The sequence below is a fragment of the Dermacentor variabilis genome, chromosome 1 (assembly GCF_050947875.1).
Source record: "Dermacentor variabilis isolate Ectoservices chromosome 1, ASM5094787v1, whole genome shotgun sequence".
NCBI classification, from domain to species: Eukaryota; Metazoa; Arthropoda; class Arachnida; order Ixodida; family Ixodidae; genus Dermacentor; species Dermacentor variabilis.
In genome coordinates this window covers 243,813,776-243,836,108 of record NC_134568.1, presented here as the reverse complement: position 1 = coordinate 243,836,108, position 22,333 = coordinate 243,813,776, and the positions used below count along the sequence as shown (strand labels likewise).

General features: G+C 47.2%; 1 protein-coding gene across 1 annotated transcript in view; it reads left to right on the top strand.

The window, feature by feature from the left end:
• The window catches only part of zfh2 (Zn finger homeodomain 2), a 357,387-nt gene that overhangs the window by 203,038 nt on the left and 132,016 nt on the right, over nucleotides 1-22,333 (top strand). Inside the window, exon 4 of the mRNA XM_075672530.1 lies at nucleotides 21,775-21,859. The gene's annotated coding sequence lies outside the window, so the exon portion shown is untranslated. The remainder of the gene's footprint in view (nucleotides 1-21,774; nucleotides 21,860-22,333) is intronic.

Here is a 22,333-nt window from a genome sequence, read left to right as displayed (position 1 = left end):
GATACGGCCCAGAGAGAAACGTTGGTGCGCCTGCGCAGGTCGCAGCTGCAGACCGTGGAGACGGGCCCGGGAAGACGCCGCTGGACCGTATGGATTAGCGCCGGCCGTTGGCGCGCTGCGCGCCAGGGCGTTGGCCGTGCGCTGTTCGTTCACACTGCGCCATCTGGGCTCAAAGAGTGAGAGTCCAGCGTCGTTCTCGTAGATGCAGTCTACCGGTCTAGCCTATTGCACTTTCTCATCGCACCGGAAAACTTCACCTTGAAAGCGAGCATGGACTATCCGGTACACGCTTGGGGATTAGCGGAAATCAATGTCGAGTGATAGAACAGCTTTCGACTTCTTGGTTAATACGCATGTGTGTGTGTGTGTGTGTGTGTGTGTGTGTGTGTGTGTGTGTGTGTGTGTGTGTGTGTGTGTGTGTGTGTGTGTGTGTGTGTGTGTGTGTGTGTGTGTGTGTGTGTGTGTGTGTGTGTGTGTGTGTGTGTGTGTGCGTGCGTGCGTGCGTGCGTGCGCGCGGGCGTACGGGCGTGCGTGCGTGCGTGTCAAATCTTAATTGGAGACGGTTTTGACAGAGGCAGTGAATATGGCCCATTGAAAAGTGAAATTGACGAAAGTGTGATAGCATCCTCCTAACTCGAAATGTATGTGTCACCCTTGGTTTTTTGTTTCGTTTTGTTTGCGGTTAAACTGAAATAATACATTTGTTTGTTCGTTCAGTTACAATCATAGAGAGAAACGGAGAGCTTCGTTCCTCAGTTACAATCATAATTGTTTACAATAGAGACAGCCGGTTTCTATAGCGGCAAATGCGCGAATAGATAAATAATGGTCGGAGCTTTGCAATGACTTCGCTCTATAGCGCTATGCGCAATCCTTTTGAGGGATGCGATGGCATGAAGGGCCACTTGTGCGCGCTCTCAAGCAACTGCGTTATGCGTACAGATTAATAGATGAGCAGCGTCGGGGCAGGAATCGCGCTATGCTCAAATCATATTTATTCTCCGTGTGACGCACACGAACGCGGAGTGTTTCTGCATGCTCCATAGTTGTGCACACATTGCCCCTGGCAGCTCTGCCTATTTCACTGTTCGTTGTTAGTGTACGGCTGGTGTTTCCACGAGTTTAGAACAGGCTTGTCGACAGCTTTCTCTCTTCTTTTTAAAGCCACGATTTAGAAGACAGGTTATTTAGAAGACGTATTTGATATAGCCTTTTGAGTTAGTGAGAGATGGTTAAGGAGGGCGTTCGCTCGTACCCCCGCCGCGCGTAGAATCACGCGGTTGCGGCTTGCGCTTAGTCTGCGTTATATTCTAGAACGCGTTCATTGCTATTAGGCAGGCTCAATGCGTCTTTAGGCCCCCTTCTTTGTAAATGATTGTTTCTTTCTTTCTACTTCTTCGTCTCCGTGCATAAGGTTACCGCATGTCAAGAGTAATGTATTAGTGACATCGTATGCCTAATAAAGCTGGCGTGCTATAAAGGGCCTGGCGCAGCCTCTTCAATAAACCAAAGGTGTTATACAGGGTGTACATCTTCCTTTTCACATTGTCGATTTACGAACTTCGGCACACCTTTGTCCCCATTGTTCCGACTATTGCGTCTGCCTCAAGAGATGAAACTGGCGATTCCGCGCATACAATACCAGCTGCATCGCTGGCCGCATGAAACGAGGCACGTGTACGTATACTATGCAGTATATACGACGCCCATACTCAGGCTCGGCTTGTTTCTAGCGTCGAGGTGTGCGCACACTTTCGCGCGTTGTCCTTTCCCTTTGTGGACAATGAAGGCAGGGAAGCGCCGGAGTCTGGGCAATGGCACGAGTGGGGCCGTCTTTTTATGAGGCCTTCATTAGCCCGACGAGGGAGCACGTCGGATGTGCAGCCAGGCGGCCGCCATCAAGCTGCATGCGCGCTCCTCCGCACTGCTGCACCTGTTACGGGCGGCGGGGCGGATGGGGAAAAGTGGCGTGAGCCATGGGTCCCCAAACCTTCCCATAATTCCGCTCAAAGCGAGAGTCATAAAAGTGGCGCACCAGAGCGCGCCCCACTTCGATAAGGCGGCTCTGTAGGGGATGCGCCGCCCGCGACTTATCAAATGAACCACACTTTGTGGGCGCGCGCACAGACGCCTAATTATAGTAACGGTCAGAAGCGAGCACGCCGCCCCGAGCAACAGGGTCGAGGTTTTCCTTGCGGCGCGCCATCGGGATGCCCTTAAATAATTAACCAAGGCAGCAGCTCAATCCCTGCGCCCGAACTCTCTCGTGTTATTGTCTTGTTTCGCTTCTTTCTACCTAGAAGCTCCCACTGGAAAAAAGGCAAGCAGTAAGCGCGAACTACAACACTGGCCGTCCAATATCATGAGCCTTGTTCAGCGCATGGCTTCTGCTGCTTGCTTCGTATACAGCGCTGCCCGTGATGAAAAAAGTTTATCTCGTGCACTGGCTGAGGCGCCCCAAAATGCCATTTTTTGCAGTATTGTAGCGCGAATATGCATGTTCGCGATCGTGCCAATACACTTTTGCCTTCGGGATACCGCGTGACTTTGTCTTGTTGAGCAAGGGCGGAGAGCATATCTCAACTTTAAAAATGTGCGCACCTTGTTCTCTCTACTAGCTTACGCGTGGGCGTTCTTTATTTTCTTTTCTTTTTTTTTTCATTTTGTGCTCTAAATGTTTTCTGCAGCTTATAAACCTTGGGGCCTTCACCCCGATCGTTATTTGTGCATCTAGTGACGTTTATTAGCAACAAGAGGTGTATGCAAGGACAAGGCGCGTATGCCGGTTCCCGACGTTGTGAGATTGACCACAGCCCATACTGCAGGCCGTATCATGCGAATCGACGGGCACGGATTAATACACGGATTCATAGGCTTTCTCCTCATCCAGATATACGTGGTCTATGTCAGTTACAAGTGTTAGCGCACCAACAGACGCGTCATAAACTGGAAATTGCTTGGAATATTTTGTACGAGGCAACGAACTCGGGAATATAGCACGGTCGACGACGGAAGGGAAGCCCGGTGTCCGCGGAACAATGCGCGTCTCTTTCACGGGGCCACATTTTTCCAGTAGGTGCGAACTACATTCCTCGCCACTTGCTGACCCGTAGAAGCCATTTGTACCACTTCCGAACTAATTTATACCGTCATCTACAATCTTAAAAACACGCTATCTCGCGTACACCGCGTCACCACTAAACCTTTAAGAAACGGCGTTGAATACTCCTCCATCAATCCGCCGTGCTTCTTTCTTCCTTTCTTTCTTTCTTTCGTTCTTTCTTTCTTTCTTTCGTATGTGCTGTTGTCCCTGGGCACGAGTCTTGAGTAACACCGAATCCCTCAAGTTTCGATCCAATTTCACTCACGTCGGTACTGTGTAAAATTTTTCAACACATTATTTTCACCCATGTCATTAACTTTCTCGGGTCTAACAAGCTTTTTACTCCCCTCACAACACGGCTTCCTAATTCCTTTTTCTTGCGCAGTACAGCTTCGTGCTTTTACGGATGACCGCGTTTGTCGCCTTGACGCTGAATTCATAATCCGCTTCAATTTTCTTTTATCTAAAGCACTCGGTAAGATCAGTTATCATTTATTACTATTTAAGTTGAGTCAATTAAATCTAGACGTAACTTGCGCTTTACTGGATCTCAGCCTTTGAGCGAGCCGTTTGAACCGTACTCAAATTTGTTTTTGCTAATAATCTTGCCTCATCTGTCTGTCAGTTCTCTGGGGTGCTTCACAAGGGCCCAGTTTAAGGACTTGACTGTTTTTAATGTTCATCAATAAGTGAAAATTCTTCTGCGAGTGTGTGCCCATTGACGCTCCTTCTCCCTCCTTATATTTATTCCCACGGGTTTCGGCACTCAAGGCCTTAAGGGCTTTGCAGAAGTTTTTAAGGGCCTGTGAATTATGCGACCGCCTTTGACTATTGTTGCACGTAACATCGCGTTACTGCGTGAATTTTCTTTTTTTCTCTTCTTTCTCCTTTATTCCCTTTACTCCTTTCCCCAGCACAGGGTAGACAGCCGGTATTTACACTGGCTAACCTCCCTGTCTTTCCTTCCCTTTTGCCTCTCTCTCATTCCCAGGTGTAATGCAGCCAGCTGGGCGCGTCTGTCTGTCTGTCTGTCTGTCTGTCTGTCTGTCTGTCTGTCTGTCTGTCTGTCTGTCGGTCCGTCCGTCCGTCCGTCCGTCCGTCCGTCCGTCTATGTGTCACCTCTTTCATGCCAACTTTGGTCATTGGGTATTCCATGGTTTAATGGGCAGAGCATCGAGTTGCAGTGCTGAGAGAACAGGGTTCGAAATCAACTGTCGGGCTAAGCTGGGTCACTGGGTATGTGACACTGGGTGCTCGGGGCGCTTTAATGAGCATCTTTGACGCCAACTTGGGTTAATGGTTATGTGGATATGTGTCCGGAGGGAAGCGCGAGAGGAGCCCGGCTGCAGTAGACGCCGCATACATGACGCGTTTCGGCGTTTGCAGTACTGTGTGCCACTACACTGGTTCAATGCCAATCGTATTAACGTCGGCAGTCATCCCGATCTCTCATCCCGATGGCTTATGTCGGATTTTTTTTTTTGAGTTTGATACAGACAGCCTCACTATCACACCCTGTCTGTCTGTCTGTCTGTCTGTCTGTCTGTCTGTCTGTCTGTCTGTCTGTCTGTCTGTCTGTCTGTCTGTCTGTCTGTCTGTCTGTCTGTCTGTCTGTCTGTCTGTCTGTCTGTCTGTCTGTCTGTCTGTCTGTCTGTCTGTCTGTCTGTCTGTCTGTCTGTCTGTCTGTCTGTCTGTCTGTCTGTCTGTCTGTCTGTCTGTCTGTCTGTCTGTCTGTCTGTCTGTCTGTCTGTCTGTCTGTCTGTCTGTCTGTCTGTCTGTCTGTCTGTCTGTCTGTCTGTCTGTCTGTCTGTCTGTCTGTCTGTCTGTCTGTCTGTCTGTCTGTCTGTCTGTCTGTCTGTCTGTCTGTCTGTCTGTCTGTCTGTCTGTCTGTCTGTCTGTCTGTCTGTCTGTCTGTCTGTCTGTCTGTCTGTCTGTCTGTCTGTCTGTCTGTCTGTCTGTCTGTCTGTCTGTCTGTCTGTCTGTCTGTCTGTCTGTCTGTCTGTCTGTCTGTCTGTCTGTCTGTCTGTCTGTCTGTCTGTCTGTCTGTCTGTCTGTCTGTCTGTCTGTCTGTCTGTCTGTCTGTCTGTCTGTCTGTCTGTCTGTCTGTCTGTCTGTCTGTCTGTCTGTCTGTCTGTCTGTCTGTCTGTCTGTCTGTCTGTCTGTCTGTCTGTCTGTCTGTCTGTCTGTCTGTCTGTCTGTCTGTCTGTCTGTCTGTCTGTCTGTCTGTCTGTCTGTCTGTCTGTCTGTCTGTCTGTCTGTCTGTCTGTCTGTCTGTCTGTCTGTCTGTCTGTCTGTCTGTCTGTCTGTCTGTCTGTCTGTCTGTCTGTCTGTCTGTCTGTCTGTCTGTCTGTCTGTCTGTCTGTCTGTCTGTCTGTCTGTCTGTCTGTCTGTCTGTCTGTCTGTCTGTCTGTCTGTCTGTCTGTCTGTCTGTCTGTCTGTCTGTCTGTCTGTCTGTCTGTCTGTCTGTCTGTCTGTCTGTCTGTCTGTCTGTCTGTCTGTCTGTCTGTCTGTCTGTCTGTCTGTCTGTCTGTCTGTCTGTCTGTCTGTCTGTCTGTCTGTCTGTCTGTCTGTCTGTCTGTCTGTCTGTCTGTCTGTCTGTCTGTCTGTCTGTCTGTCTGTCTGTCTGTCTGTCTGTCGTTAATTTCATTTCATTTCATTGCATCAAGGATTGCGCGCTAACGTTGTATGTAAGATTTGGCTATTTGCGGATGATTGCGTAATTTACCGTAAGATAGCTGATGTAGAATGCGTCGCTCTTTTCCCGACGGACTTGACTGACATACTTGCTTTTTGCAAACTGTGGAACATGGAATGGAACATTTCTAACTGCTGATCATGGTGCGTTTCTCAATATTTACCAATATGCCCACGCTATTATTTTGATAACGCGTCTCTTGAGTCGTTATCATCCTTCAACTATCATGGTGTTCCTATCTCTGGCAACCTGCCCTGGCACCATTACGTGATCTAATTGATAAAGCTAACCGCGTGCTGGGTCTGCACGAACCGTTGGACTTTATGACAATCAATGATGAATGGTATGTTGACGAGGTTGGAAACTCAGACTGGTTGGTTCGTCAATTCCGTGCCTTCCTTTTATCTCTCTCTCTCTCTCTCTCTCTCTCTTGGTTCATCATTAGGAAGCAGAGCCGGTGTGTATTTTACGTCTTCCTTTCGTGCATTCATTTCACGCTGCTTTGCCAGTAGTTACAGATTGAATGACAGTAATTAAAGATTTTTATTCTGAACATATTGCAGCTCGAATGTGTATCTTACCGGCTGTACCTAAAAGGAAGCTTTAGCTCGAATGCTCCTATCTAAATACATGTAAAAGGAGAATTCGTTTTTCTCGGCAACCACTGCACCAAATTTGACGAGGTTTATTGGATTTAAAAGAAAAACTTAGAATCTAGTGACTGTTTGTTTCGAATTTTTGAGTTAGGTCGTCGATCTTTTATTAAAAATTGGCAAAAATCGAAAATTTTCAGAAAACAAAACTATCAAGTTTACAACTCTGTAACTCAACAACTAAAATGATAACACAATTCTGTGAATTGCATCTAATAGTATATCTAAAGCGGACAAAACTGGTATGTTACACATGAATATGAAAAAATTTACTAATAGGAAAACACAACTTTTGCAAAACCCTTGTAACCAACGTAACAAGTTCACGTAAGATGTAAAATTACATGTTGAATTTGTCCGCTTTGAATGGTCTAATGGATGCCGTTTAGAGAACGGCCATATCAGTTCTCGATGCAGAGCTATGAATTTGTAAACTTCGTGCTTCTATTTTTTTCAAACGGTCAAATATTTGAAAATTGTTTTAAGAAAATTCAAGCCCTAAATCGAAATTCCGCTTGCAACAGTCACTAGAATTTAACCTTCTCTTTGAAATGCAACAAATTTCATTAAAATCGGTCCAGGGGTTATCTCATAAAAACGTTTTTGCGTTTTACATGTATTTGAATAGGTTGCGCCGGAGTTGGGCTCGAGCTAAAGCTTCCTCTTAAGCCCAACGAGAAGCTCACGTACTTGAGCAATCCCACCACTATTAATTAAGTGTTGTAAACTTATGTACCAGGGCGAATCAGAAAGTCTTTGCCGCTATTTTTGATTAGCTAAAATAAGGCGCATACAGGTAAATACAAATATACGTACTATTCTACGTAAACATAGTCCCCACGCCGGTTCAGACATGTGTCCCATCGCAACACTAAATTTGAGATTCCCCAGTGGTAGAATTCGTTTGGCTGACTGTGGAACCACCGCCGGACTGCTGTCTCGGCTTCATCGTTGCACGTTAATCGCTGTCCTGCCGGGAACTTCTTCCGCGGGCCGAAAACGTTGAAATCATCAGGGGCGAGGTCGGGACTGTAAGGTGGGTGGTCCAGACTCTCCCAGTGAAATGTCCGGAGCTTGTCGGTGGTTCTGATTGCCACAATTTGTTGCGTGGACGTGTGAAGCACAACCGCCGTTTTCAACAACCGACAGCAGCGCCGTGCCGCGGAGCTACCGGCAGATAAGGCAGGGCCGGTCCATGAAAAGTCCACCGCTGGGTATGGACATGTTGACTTCGCATTTACAGCCGTAATTTGGCTTAAAAAAAGACAGCTGCAAATACTTTCTGATGCGCCCTCGTAGCTATCACGGGTTCTGCGTATCTTTCACAAGCACTTCCCAACAGGAATACTTCCGGCACTCGTTTAAAACTCTGCAAAATATTTATAGTAACACCAAAGCCACTTAATTATATTTAAACTCTACTCGTGGTGCATGCAAATCATGCGATCTGATGGTAATAAAAGGCCTCTTGATTCCTCCTCCGAAATTCTTTCTTAGTTTCTTTTTATTGTGTATACTTGATTCGCTCTGAGCTTTTATCAGTCTTTTTTACCTCTCAGTTCTGCTTATTTTAGCGTTGTTGCCTTAAAAGGCGTATGTGCTACATATAATAACATGTTTCGACGTTCGTCATGTTTGCATTTCACCGGAGGCAGGCCAGGGACTATATGCCTGTAATTATACAAGCTGTCAGGGTCCGTGTGAGGAGGAAAAATAAAAGTAAAATTGTAATGTATTATTTTATTTTGTGCGTATAATTCTTATTACTTTTCTTTCATTTAATGTTAATAAAATAATAACTGATTTTATTTATCATCTAGGATAATTATATTTATCTTAAATCAGCGTAATCAATTACTTTGTTGTTTTTTTCATGGGCTCAGGGAGTCAGTTATTACAATGAAGCAGTGCAATATTCTGTGCTTGTTTGCATATCTGAACGCCAGAGTGGAAAAACATAAGCATTGAGCCGCATCGTAGTGACAGCGTAACCAAGGGGAGAGAGTATTTGTATCCTAATAGCAGTTTGGAACATTAATGGAAAGCGCGGTCCGGTGTCGGGTGGGCCTGCAGTGACTTTTTTGTTTAGAAACCTTGGTATTCTTTTGCTGTATAAAAAACCTGTCTCGCGGTGTTCGTCTTCTTTCATTTCGATATCTACGGCCGTTCAAGCGTACTCGCTTCTTTCGCCGCGTTATGCGGTGGTGACGTTTCCACGTTGTCTGCGTGTTTACGTTTCGAGGCAGCCGCGGTGTCGAGTAACGCGCGCGCAGTGTTGTGTGGCGCGTTAACATCCATAACGAGAGCACCGCCCACGTGATGCTCTCGTGAGGCGCGCGTTCGCCGCCCCATGCCGAGCATGCTTTAGCTTGAGTAGAGCCCTTACGGGGCTTGGGGTATACTTACCATCGCTATCCTTTCGCCGCCCCCAAGACGCGTCCCAAGATGCCCCAAGGCCACCGGCAACATTGAGGCAAGCATTTTTTTTTTTCCTTAATATATGTCCGTGCCATTCCCTTAGCGCATGTGCAAACGCTTCTAAGCGGACTCTATGTGGATTAAGTGAGAGCTTTACTAACATTCTGCCGGTGGCAAAACATTCACGCTAGAAAGATATTTAATGGATGCTGGAGAAACTTTGCTTGGTCGCACGCCTAGGCTAATCCAAAAAATCAATGACGAATCACAATAACTGTACATAGCCAGACCGCAGTTGGGAATCTAAAGAAAACATTTTATTGACGCAGCTTTACAATATGTCGCCACAACCAATTCAACTCTTGGCTACAACTGCGCATCACAGTAACCCAGCGACAGTATAGTATGTGTCGGTTCCGGCTGACGTCCAGCGTTCCTGCGTGTCGACGTGTTTTGTACGCAAATGCTTGCACACTGCATTCATCAACAACGACACCACATTTGGAAAGGTTTAAGCATTAAGTCCTAGTTGCATCGGCCATAGAGTTTCCTACAACTTCTACAGGAAATTCTGGCGCTGCGATCATTTGGCCGCCATGGGAATGATGGGTACTACATGGATTTGTCTGATCTTCGTGCTTGGAGCTTCAGACGTTCTTGTGACTTCGTTTATTACGCGTTATCTTGGCATAAATAGGACTAAATTTCAAAACAATAATACTTTCTTTAAATGCAGACGGTAATAATACTCTGCAAGCACGCATCATCATCACCATCATCATCCTATTTTTATGTCCACTGCAGGACGAAGGCCTCTTGCTATGATCTCCAATTAGCCTTGTCCTGCGCCAACTGATTCTAACTTGCGCCTGCAAATTTCCTAATTTCATCACCTCACCGACTTTTCTGCCGTGCTCGACTGCGCTTCCCTTCTCTGGGCGCCCATTCTGTAACTCTAATGATCCACCGGTTATCCATCCTACGCTTCACATGGCCTGCCCAGCTCCATTTTTTTTTCTCTTAATATCAATTAGAATATCGGCTATATACCCGTTTGCTCTCGCATATCCCCGTTTTCTCTCTAATACCTCTATGAGTGCTGGTATCTCTACAGAATCAAATTCAATTTCATAGTCTATGAAAGCCATATAGAGAGGTTGATTGTACTCGGCGGAATTTTCGATTACCTGATTGATTACATGAATGTGATCCGCTGTAGAGTATCCCTTCCTGAAGCCAGCCTGTTCTCTTACTTGACTGTAGTCAAGTCTTGCCCTTAGAACGACAGAAAGCTGAGCTAGTTGGTAAGGATTCATTATGCAAAAAAGAAGTGAGGCGTGCAGACAGGACACAAGAGTAGAGAAGTGGACAACACGAACGCCGATAGTCGGCGTTCGTGTTGTGCACTTCTCTACTCTTGTGTCCTGTCTGCACCCCTCAATTCTTTTTTGCATAATGAATCTTGCCCTTATTCTGTTGGAAATTATCGTGGTAAATATTTTATACAATACTGATAGCAAGCTAATGTGCCTATAAGCTATATGCCCTTAAGATATGTCTTGGCTTACCACGCAGTGCATCAACGGCTGAAACCATTGCCCTAGCACAGGATTACCCGATCACGACGCACATTGCCGTTGAGACAATGCGTATGCATCTCAGGCATTATGCTAGGACCCCTTCCCACCACTTGGCGAGCCTCACTGCTGCAAGGCCCTGCTCGACATTTAGCGGTATTGTCAGTGCACATCGTGCGTCGTTTACCTCAGGGTACGCACCTGCGGCCAAACCAGCGTTTCCTCCGTGGTGTTTCAGCCGTCCACAAGTTTAGATAACGATTCCAGGACTACAGAAGAAGGCAGATCTACCGGCCCCTGCTCTAAAACAGCTGAGCTTACTTCTTCTGCATGAAAAGTACAGCAACCACGTGCACATCTATACCGACGGATCGACTACGTCGTGCAGTTCAGGTGGTGCCGTGGTTATACCAACGCGAGGAATGACACTGCGGTTCAGGACATCGCATGTCACGACCTCAACGGCGGCAGAACTAACGGCCCTGCGTCGAGCACTGGAATTCATTGATTCGGAAAGACCCAGAAAATGGGCTGTGTTCTGTGATTCAAAACCGGCATTACAGTGCACGCAGTCAGTTCTCCGACACGGATGTCATGACCAATTGACATACGAAGTCGTGAAACTTCACCACGATGTCCAACAAAAAGGCCACGAAGTCGTTTTTCAGTGGGTACCTGGCCACTGTGGAATCAGTGGCAATGAGTCCGCCGATAACGCTGCTCGCACAGCTCATCAAGAAGAGCACAGCATTCCGATTCCGCTTTCGAGGACTGACGCTGCAAGGCAGCTTCGACACCTGGCACGTAGCCTCACAGTGACCGACTGGAACTCGCAAAACTTACGACTTACACGACTACATCGACTAAACCCCTCCCTGCAGCTCCGACCTCCACCCGGACTTCCTCGACGTGAAGCTACGCTTCTCTGTCGCCTTTGGTTAGGAGTGGCCTTCACAAAGGCATACTCTACATTAATTGGGGTGACTGACAGTGCAGCATGCGAGGTCTGTGGCACCGAAGAAAACATCGACCACCTGCTGTGCCACTGTCCAAGATATGCTCTAGAGCGACAAGAACTTGCCAAAGCTTTCCAAAAACTGGACAATCGGCCGCTTTCTGTGCAGGTGCTGCTGGAACACCGCCCCCATCGCCCATCGGCCCATAAAGCGGTGAAGGCACTTTTGTGTTTCTTAAGGACGACGGGTTTGTGCGACCACCTGTGACTATTAAGGCAATTTCTGTAAAACCGCACGCGTCAGCGAACTTGCCACAATTTCATTCTTTCCTTCCCTCCTCTCTCTCCCTGGAATCTTTGCTTTCCCCTTTCCCATTCCCCCGGTGTAGGGTAGCCAACCGGACGTTATTCTGGTTAACCTCCCTGCCTTCTTCTTTTCTCTTTCCTCCTCCTCCCTAACGTCTCCCTTCTTGTGGATTAGTTTTATGTTGGCATTCTTCCATTTCTCTGGTACACTTGAAGTCGTGATGCATTGTGTATAAAGGGCCGCAAGCTTTTCAAGCATGATATCTCCTGCATCTTTGATTAAATCGACTGTTATTGCATCTTCTCCTGCCGCTTTTCACCGCGTCATGTCTTGCAAGGCCCTTCTAACTACATCGTTAATTATAGAAGGAACCTCTGTAACCTGTCCATTACTACTTCGAATGAAGGCAGCATGGCTTCTGTGGGTACTGTACAGGTCAGTATAGAATTCTTCCGCTTCTTTTACTATATCTTCGACATTGCTGATGATATTACCCTGCCTATCTTTCAGTGCATACATCTTGGCTTGTGCTATGCCAAGCACGCATAATCGCTGCTAATTGCAGTTGCCCCGCTTGTCCATGCGTTCGTGGCGTAGTGGTTTCAATATGAGGCTTCTTTGCTAGAGGTCTTGCGCCCTAATCCTACCGTCGAACAATTTTAATGTTTATCCATTATTTATAACGCAGTACTTACTTGCTTAGGGTAGATAACCTGTGGACCATTAGAGCTACAGAATGGCTTCTATGAGAAGCGAAGCGCAGTAGAGGAAGGCAGAAGACTAGGTGGTGCGATGAAATTCGGCAATTCGCTGGCGCAAGTTGGAATCAGTTGGCGCAGTACCGGGGTAATTGGAGATCGCAGGGTGACGCCGCCGTCCTGCAGTGGACATAAAATAGGCTGATGACAATAATGATGACCACCTTAAAGATGATCACTTCCCAAAGTCACGAAGCCATTTAAAGCGAGAAGGACGAAGTTTAGGCAAACCCATGTACTGCCCGTCATTCTCATGCTGGCTGTAAAGAAAAAAAGAAAAAAAATCTACTATTGAAGGCAAGCCTCGGTACTTCTTCAATAGCTCAGTGGCAGAACAACGTCACGCTTTTAGCGGAATTTGTGGGTTCGGTTCCCGCTGTCAGCTAATTTTTATTTTTCACCTCCACTGCCCCTTTGAAGGCAAGCTTTCTATATGGTGTGGCAGCGAGGGTGGCGTTCAGGGCATGGAATCCACCAAGCCCACCGACTACTACGTCAGATTGTAGAAAATGAAGGAAAAGAGTTCATTAACCTTAATTACATGGCTGCAGTACGGGAGCCCACTCCATGCAGGAGCAAGTTAAACGTCTCAGTTCACATTAGGACCCTCTGTCCACACTATCGAGAAGTATCTGCTTTTAATCCTGTCGTCTTCCCTAGGCGAGTCGACTAGGGAATCTGAAGACTGTCCAACAGCAAATCACCAGCGTCGACTCCGTTGCGATACCACGCCCAGGCTATCCATAACCTGCAGTTACACGGCTTCGAAGAAGCTGGTTTCTAATTTGTGAAACAAAGAAATCACCCGGCAACACCTGGTTGGTTCGCCGTTGCCCACCCTGTTCTTTTCACAGTCTGCAAGGTGAAGGTCGGGCTGAGGGCCTTTCGTGGCATCCTGGAGCAGCCGATTTTCACGCTGTCTTGCTTCTTCGCTCGGCCTACCAGGTGATTTGACTCGTCTAATTAACTGCGCTTATCCATTCGTTGACGGTTTCCCTCTCGTTCATCTTTTACCCGATTTCCGGGTGATGGGGTGGTGGGGGAGTGAGCCCTTTTAGTCGTTGTCCACGCCGCGCTGATGACTGGTTAGCAGGTGTGGTGGTTTGACACGTGGCAAACGTTCAATTAACACCCTTGGTGGTGTTGAGACGTAACAAGGGGAACCCTCCCGGACTTCGTTGATCGAGGCTGCTGCTACTGTCTTGCCAATAGCTCACACATGGGATAGCACTCATACAAGTATGGAGAAACATCTTAATGTGGCCCATCTGTACTACTCCTGCAGATGTGCCATTTGGTGTCTGTGTTCTCTAGGGAATTGCGCAATGAAATGACAAACGGCGCTTAAATATCCTCAGTCTTGTCTACAACAAATATACGCCTTCGGGAGCAAAATTTTTTTTTATTAAAGCTAAACGTTCAACGTTTTCTTTCCCGGAGCTTGTGGCGTGTACTCGGTCGGCTTCTTAAATTATGGGGTTTTACGTGCCGAAACCACTTTCTGATTATGAGGCACGCCGTAGTGAGGGACTCTGAAAATTTTGACCACCTGAGGTTCTTTAACGTGCACCTAAATCTAAGCACACGGGTGTTTTCGCATTTCACCCCCATCGAAATGCGGCCGCCGTGGCCGGGATTCTTGCCAATTAAGGTGGGCCGGATATCAAAAGTGTGGAATAGTAAACTTGGCTGATCTCGGAGATGGCTTGAAGAAAAGTGAGCTGACCCCGGAGACAGTGTAATCGGCGGTCGTGTCAATCACATGGGTCGCGTTGTGAGAGTTGCCGCGTCTTACTGCTGATTTACCGGGCAGGCACGTAATTGCTGTACTGCAGAACGCTGTGCAAAATAGTTTTTCATAGCACTTAAATAACCGCTTGCCGAAAGCTTCGCTTCACATACACTCCACAATTTATGTTCGATCAGCATAGTCTTATTTTTTTTATTACGAATTGGAAATGCGACGTTTATAGCAATTTTAACCCTCACCCTAAGCGACTCCCTCTTTTCCTGCTTTTTTTTACGAAGCGGTTAATTTCCCCTGTGATTTCTTTTGCTTTATTTTCAGTGATTACCCTCGCATGGTTGCTACAAAATTGAGTCTGTTGGTTCTACTGATTATTCATGCTCATAGATTACGAGTCAGATCAAGTTCCTTTTGGGGTACCTTTTCACGTGCACTTTAGTGAGCCGTGGCAATGGGTACATCCTGTTAATGATGTCGCCCTATTTTTAAAATTTTTTTTTTCGTCTTTTAATGAGCAAGCCAAGCACGCTAAGCCGTGTTGTATTATCTGTCACGCATTATTCTCATTACTGGCTTTGATCTATTTGCGTTCACTCCGACGCTAACTGCGCTACGCAGAGATAGGCAGGCTTACGAAGCGCTTCCTGCAAACCTGATGCATTGACGCCGGCACCCGTCCTTCCTCTATAAAAATGTCTCTGTTGATTAAGTAAGCTTGTTTGCTTCCTGCGTCTGACGCAAACACCTCTAGACACAAATGAGCGCTAATTACATAAACAGCGCAGCTTTTTGCAATGGCGACACCCTCACAATGTAAATGATCAAGCAAGCTCACGCCTTGCTCGGAGTACTGCAAGTCGCCTTGGGGGCGCAATATCGAGAAAAAGGCCCCTGAAAGTCGTTCACTTGGCAAAGTCAACGACTTTCCGACTTTCCGAACGACTCTAATTTTCAGTTTCTATTTTATTTCATGCTCTTGTTGCGTCGCTGGCTGCATTAGATTTTCCGGCCCTGTCAAGAACGCGTGTCTCCGTGGAATCTGCCGTGAAATTCGCACGCTCCCTGGGAACCCCGAGAAGCCGCACTCTGGTTGGCAGCCTCGAGCCAGTAGTCGCGAAAACTAATAAAGCGCGCCTACACTGTCCATGGCCGAATTTCGCAACATGACCGAGGGAAGAAAATTCGCAACCTTTGGTCGACGCGTACAGTTGGCATGTGTGCGACTCGGTGCGCTCAAGTATCGGTCTTCCGCGTCTCGTTCCCCTTCGCCAGGCATCGTTTACACTGTGTTTCGCTCTCGGGTTCGGTGCTTTCGCCTTGACGTGTTAGTGACGCAAACCACGAGCGGGCGCCGTGCGTGTGTCCATATACGTCCAGCGAGATGAGCACGGGCGCCGTGCGCGCACTTGAGGGCTGGAAAGAGGGGGGTGCCTGACGATCTCCCACTTTCATCAGCGCGAGTAGAGGGCGCGTCACGCGCTGTGTTGCGGCGCATAGTCCCACCCGGAGCGCGATATGGGCCGCACGCATGTGTGCATGTTTATGCGGCGTGGGTCTATTCGCGGTGGTATACGGCTGCACGACCCTTATCGTAAAATCCTCGGAGAGCGTCTTAAAGCGAACCCCGGAGCCGTTGCGGTTTCCGCTAATGTATACAATGCATAAACTCGCCACCAGGGCGGCGTGGCTGCGTGCTGTCTGAATTGTGGACTCGGGCTCCTGCCCTGGGAACTGATAAGATCGGCTCAGTTTATGGATACTGGTCCGGAAAGCTGAGAGGGGCGTCCGAGGAGAAGGAAGAAACGAGAACCCAGAAGAGGACCTGCCCAAGGGAGGCCCGCTTACTGGGGGTTTTTATGCCTGGCGTGTTTTGTTTCCGGCGCTGCTTTTTATGCCACCAGCGGCAGCAGCGGCGAAGGCAAGCGCGTACAAGTGTCCTCCACGGGCTTTTGTCGAGCCTCTTTATACAAGCGGCCGCCTGAGACACTGTGTACTGCCGACGCGTTCGCCGTCGTTACCACGTGTGTACTCGCTCGACAGTGGCCGCCAATCTTTTTCGGCGTCAAACGCCCCTTGATGTGGCGCAGCCGCGGGCACGTCGCTCACTAAGGCAAGGAAAAATACGTTGCACGGCCAATAACGGGCGCGCCAAAAAAAAAAAAAAAAAATTACGACACGCTTCGACACAACATTGCTCATCCACTTGAGGCGACTGCTGATCGGGCAGCAACGAAGAGACCCTTAGCCAAATGGTAATCTGAACTGCCGTTTGTGCCAACAGCAGCGATCGTTCGGTGAACAGCGCGTCTCTAAGTTGTCGAGTACATATGAGTTTCCGATAAGCAGCGTTGCTTATATGCAGCAACGGCTATTATAGGCTAAGCGGTTTAAGTAATGCAGAAAGTAGCTGCTGGAGCCGAAATCGCAAAACAATCCGCACATGATTGGCCGGCGCTTATGAATTGACTTCATAAAATGTTGGTGTGATGACTGTTAATCCACGATTTTCTGAATGTAGTAAAATAGCGTAAGTATATAATCGCAACGAGATGAACAGCCTCGGACAGTGGTTGAGTGAAAGCACACTTACAGCTTCAAATAAACTTTTATGAACCGACTTCACATATCCATTTTCAGAGGTATAGAGGCGTGTAGAGGTTGCATGCATGTTTATTGTGTGCTCATTTGTCGTTCTCCTTGAGGGAGCGTCAACACCATTCGCAGGCAGTGGACCTCTGCACTTTCCTTGTCATGTCGCGTATCCTCCTTGATTGAGAGAATTTTATGGAGAGTACAGAAAGTCACCGGAACATACTAGACAATACATACTCTACTGTCCGAGTGAAAAATAAATCTGTACCTTAGAGTTCCCCTGCAAGCCGACAAGCGTATATGCTTGTCTAACAGCGTGAACATGTCCAATCGCGTCAAATACGGGCTTCTCATGACGCATCTCTAGATCTAAGAATGAGCGCTGCAGCGTCTTATATTCATTGATATTCTTTGTTCGTGTCCACTTGCTGACTTAGAATGAAGTGAAACCTTTTCCGTTTTTAAATTATGCCAGCAGTTCTTCTTCTTCTTTAGGTTTCTGCTGTGTTTTGTACACATGACCATAAGTTTAACTTTTCATGCTCCATACTGGCTTTTTCGAAGGGGGATTTAGGGGTCTTAACTCCTTTAGTAGAATATTTTTTTCGGGTTGGCCCTTTATAAACAACGAAACGGCAAGCTCTGTGTTAAGCGTGCCTTTCTATCAATGGTAAAATTTGTCCGCGTTTGTATTCCCTCCTTGCGTTCTTGTATTCGATGATGAAAGCAAAGTGCTCACGTCCCGATCTCAATCGACGAAACCACACTTTTTTGCGAAATGCTGAGCCCCGAGGGAACGCTTTCTACATTTTCATCGAGAATTGGCAAAAAAAAGACAGAAAAGAAGGAGGCGTCCATACATACATGCATACGTACGTACATACATAGTGAAAACCAGTTCTCACACTTGCACACATTAGAGCGTTTAATGTCGTTAGCAAAATGTAAACAATTTTTACATTTCAGAATACTCTTTATTAGACCGCTTGGTTCAATATCGCGCGCATCGTATTTCGACGTTTCCGCCAATGTTAAATGAATTACTTGAAAATTTGCTTTGAGGTTCACGAAAACGAAGAGGAGTAGTGGAGAGCGAGTAAGGATCGTATATTATCGATCTGTTGGCGTGGCTCAATGTCTGCGATCCTTGCATGAGCAGTGACCTCGCAGTTCCATGGCTGCTTATGATTTTGATGTTATCCATGGTTCTGTGAGACCTTGTACAGCCCTATTCGATAAAGCAGTATAACTGGTCTTAACTTTCTATCGCAATCCTTTTAAAACTCACTACTGACAGTAACTTAAGAACCGAGACCGAAAAGTTTGCCGATTTTGGACCAGTAAAGTTTACCGACAGATAGAGAGTCAACGAAGGTGGAAAGGAGGAAAAAAAGGGAGCACTAATATCGCACTAAATAAGCAAACGAATGAAGCGCTTTTCACTGGTATATTTTTATACTTTCTCACTACAACGTAAGCGGCTCCCGAAAGTTAATTGCGTATAGCTATCTTCATTGATCGCCATATTTGATTTCGCTGTTGGCTGTAAGCTGCACTTTTTATGGCACGCTTCAGATGAGGACCGCTTGCACCGACAGTTCTACAGAGCAGCATTCAAGATTATTATTCTATCCTTGTTAAGCACAGCTTGTCTCTCTGCCTTGCTATGCTGGCCCTCAATTGATTGGACGCAACGGACGTCATTGCCGGTAGTGCTCTGTCGAAAGGGTGAAGGGCTGCTCGCCTCACATGTGTTTATGGCTCCGGGGTCACTGAGTGAGGGAACAACTCCCCGAGCTGATGACCGTAGCTCGGTGACCGCCGCTGCGCTCATTCAGGCCGCTACAACCGCAGCCCATGTCAGCACGCGCGTGCAATCTCACGGTGTCTCATCGATGAGGTTGCCCCTCGCAACTTAGCGTAGCTGAAGTCAGTTCCGCAACTGTGTTGTAAATTTAATTTAACCAGAAACATTTCCCTTGCTTTCATTTAGTCTAGTTAATAACGTTTCTGAAGCGCCACTACTAAGAGCGCAATTTTCTTTAGCGTTCCTTTTAACTGAACCGCGACTTAACGAAAAAAAAGAATAATAAACACCACTTCAGTCCTCCAGGTGACTGGTGTTGATTCGAATTTCAGTAAAGGGTGTGCGATTGTTTGAAATATCGAATACGAATCGAGTAGTCTTTGATATTTAATTGATATTCGATTCGACAACTCCCCGTATGAAATTGCTGAACCTGCTTTTCTGTGAAGCGATGAGGACTGAACACATCTTCTAATCTGCAAGGAGAAAGCCAGATGCATGGGGTCACTGCCGAGTCATTGTTCTGCAGGGTTGCCGTGGTACCATAAGGTTTCCGAGCGAACGCATAGAGTAGCTAAATTCTGATCAATTATTCTCATGGCGAAATATTTACAATAAGGATGCCTCACCTCTAGGCAGCTTACGAGTTTGATTTCTCTATTTTAATGAAGCATTGCATTACTTGGCCAGTGTTCCCATGCTCACGTACCTTTAAAACGATGCGCAGTGGATGCGGTAGTATTACACATTGCTACTTCAACATCTGGTCATGTGCAGTTCCTGTGTTTCATTACTATCTTAGTGATGGTGCGCCAGATACGACCACATTCCTGTCATTTCTAATTTACAAGCTCCTCAGTTGATCGAAAGTAGCATTTTCGGTGTTCGATTGGATATGCGAAGGTCCTTTGTCTCGAATATTCGTTTACAATTTCGCCTATTCAAATCGCCTAGATCTCAAGGCAAAATCCACCAGTTTCGTGGCTAACTTCCGCGTGCTTAGATGGCTCATTTTATGGCATAATGTAGCGCGTAACAACTGTTGTTGCGCACGATGTCGTGAGTTTTATTTTGCTCCATAGCGACTGTAACTTAAATATCACGTTGAAAATTAATAATAAAAAATTATGCATACCCCACGCACTTTGGGAATCGATGTAAGCGAAGCTTTTTAGGCTGGATGTTTGGATTTACGATAATTAGCGGTGATGTTGACGGCTAAAGCTTAATATCTTTAATGTTTAGGCTAACACGAGAGTGGTGAGTTGATGTTAAACGTTACCTTGCGTGCACCACTGCTGTTTGTCTGCGTAGTACACAGAACACACAGGGAGAGGGGTTTGCTTGAGGCGTTGTTGTGCGCCATATTTTATAACCTCTGAGAGGGTTGAGCGTTGTCATTGCCTCACATGGCACATCGCATTGTGGCAGAAGTATGAAACTGGAATTTGATTATGGGGCTGTACGTGCCAAAACCACACTCGGATTATGAGGCAAGCCGTAGTGGCGGACTCCGGATTAATTTTGACACCGTGATGTTCTTTAACGTGTCCCAGAATCTAAGTGCACGTGCGTTTTCTATTTCGCCCCCGTGTGCATACATGACAGAAGCTTGACAGAGAGGGAAGGCGACGCGAGAAACTCGTTTGTACCTTTGCACCGCGTCGAATGTGCACAATGCCCTCTGGAGCTCCCTGGGCGTCGCCATATTCGCCTCTTGGCAACTGTAATTATCCGTGACCCTACGCAAAAGCATTTGCAGAAATTGCAGCGCTTACCGTTCTACTAATGTGCGAGGCTAGATTGGTACGCAGACAGAACTGTAGAGTGGAGAAGGAGAGGGAGGAAAATAGGCAGTGCCCATACAACAGAGGGGGGGGGGGGGTAGTGACGGGAGAAGGCAAGGAAACCCCATACTATCCGACAGCGGTAGCGGGGAAATAGGATGAGCTTAAGTTGAAGGTATGGTACAGTACGTTGCAGCTATTGAATAATAAACACCATGTAAATATGTCATGAGGACAACTTACGCAGTGCGGGCAGAAGCAGAGTTAAAGCGCACCGCAGGGTCCAGGCGACAGTACGGAAGCGGTCGCATGTCAAATCAACGCTTCTGTGCCCGCAGCGGTAGCTTTGTGTCTATGACATTGCTCGAGGACGCGGGTTAGATCCCGAACCGCGGTAGCCGAATTTCAACGAGGGCGGAAAAAAAAAAAACGCTCGTGCACTTATATTTGGGGACACGTTAACGAACACGCCGGTGCCAAAATTGATCCGCAGTCCGCCACTACGGCGTGCCTTGTGATTGGGATTTTGGCACGCACAGCCCGATGCGAGGTGCCATGTGAGGCGATGAATATGCTCAACCTTCTCGGAGGTTATTAAGCATGGCGTGCAGCAACACCTGAAGCAAACAGCTCCCCCTGTGTGTTCTGTGTACTACGCAGACAAGGAGTGTGCACGCAAGGTAACATTTAACATCAGCTCACCACTCTCGTGTTGGACTAAACGTTGACGCTTATTATCGTTAATCAAATCAAACGGCACAGAAAGCTTCTATTCCCACAGTGCGTGGGATCTGCATCATATTTAGGAAAGGGTTGGAGATCTCATGCTAGCGCTTTGTTTCTTGGATTACGCGAACAGGATCACGTGAATCTGAGGGCGGCTGCATTTCGTAACATTTTTTTTTATTCTTTTCCACTCTTTCTGTCAGTCGTCATTGGTGCACATGAAGCTGCGCTCGCGCTATCGCCAGCATCAACCACACGCCGAGTCGGATGATAATAACAATGAATATTAATCGGAGAAAAATTATAATTAGAAAATATGTCCCCTGGCGATGGAAATTCTGTGACCGAAAGTTGTAACCACTGTTGAAATGGATGCGCAGCTTCTTTTTAACCTATCCCAGTTCTTAACCGTTTTCTCCACTATTCTAGAACATAGGTCGCCGCGAGTTCCAGGATATTAATATCTGATTTTTTTTTGTCATCTGTCATTACAAAATGTCGTCTGTTTGAGAAATTATACTGTTGAGTGCGCCTTCGGAAAGTACTACGGGCATTCCGAACGCCGACATAGTGACTTAATTGTTTGTTTTCCACACATGTGCTGTGGCTTGCCTTTACAAAATTGTGTTTCTCTTTTCTTTCTTTGCAGAGTCAGCCGTGATTGGCTGTTCTATGCGTAGCCATCTGGTGATCTGCCGTGCTTTCGGAGAGCTCCGGAAGGAAATTTCATCATGGTGAGTTGTTTCGTGTAGCCTCATGACCTACAACGCGGTCGCGCTGGTCGCGATTTTTCTGGGGCGGGGAAAGCAACGTCTGTAGCTCGCATGTGTGCTTGTACTGTTCGGGCGCATTAGCGCAGCTGTGGCTCTGCGCCTGGACAGGCAGGCCAGCTTCTGCGCATTTGTTCCTGTAGAAAAGGTGGACCTCATTAGGCGACCGAAACGCGCCTCGCAATGGCCTCGCTCAGACTTTCCGGGAAAGCCTGCAGACGGTGAATCAGGGCTGGCGGGCCGCGGTCGTCTGTGCAGCCATTTGAGTTACGCTTGCACGCCGAGAAACTCCTCCGCTTGCTTCGTTATGAGTGCGCCATATATACACGCGCTCGCAGTCCGTGGTTGTCACTCTGCATTGATTTTCTTAGTCTCTGGATTACGTTCGTGGCGCGCACAAACGCTCAGGTTCTTCTCATGGTCAGTCCTCTGACAGCA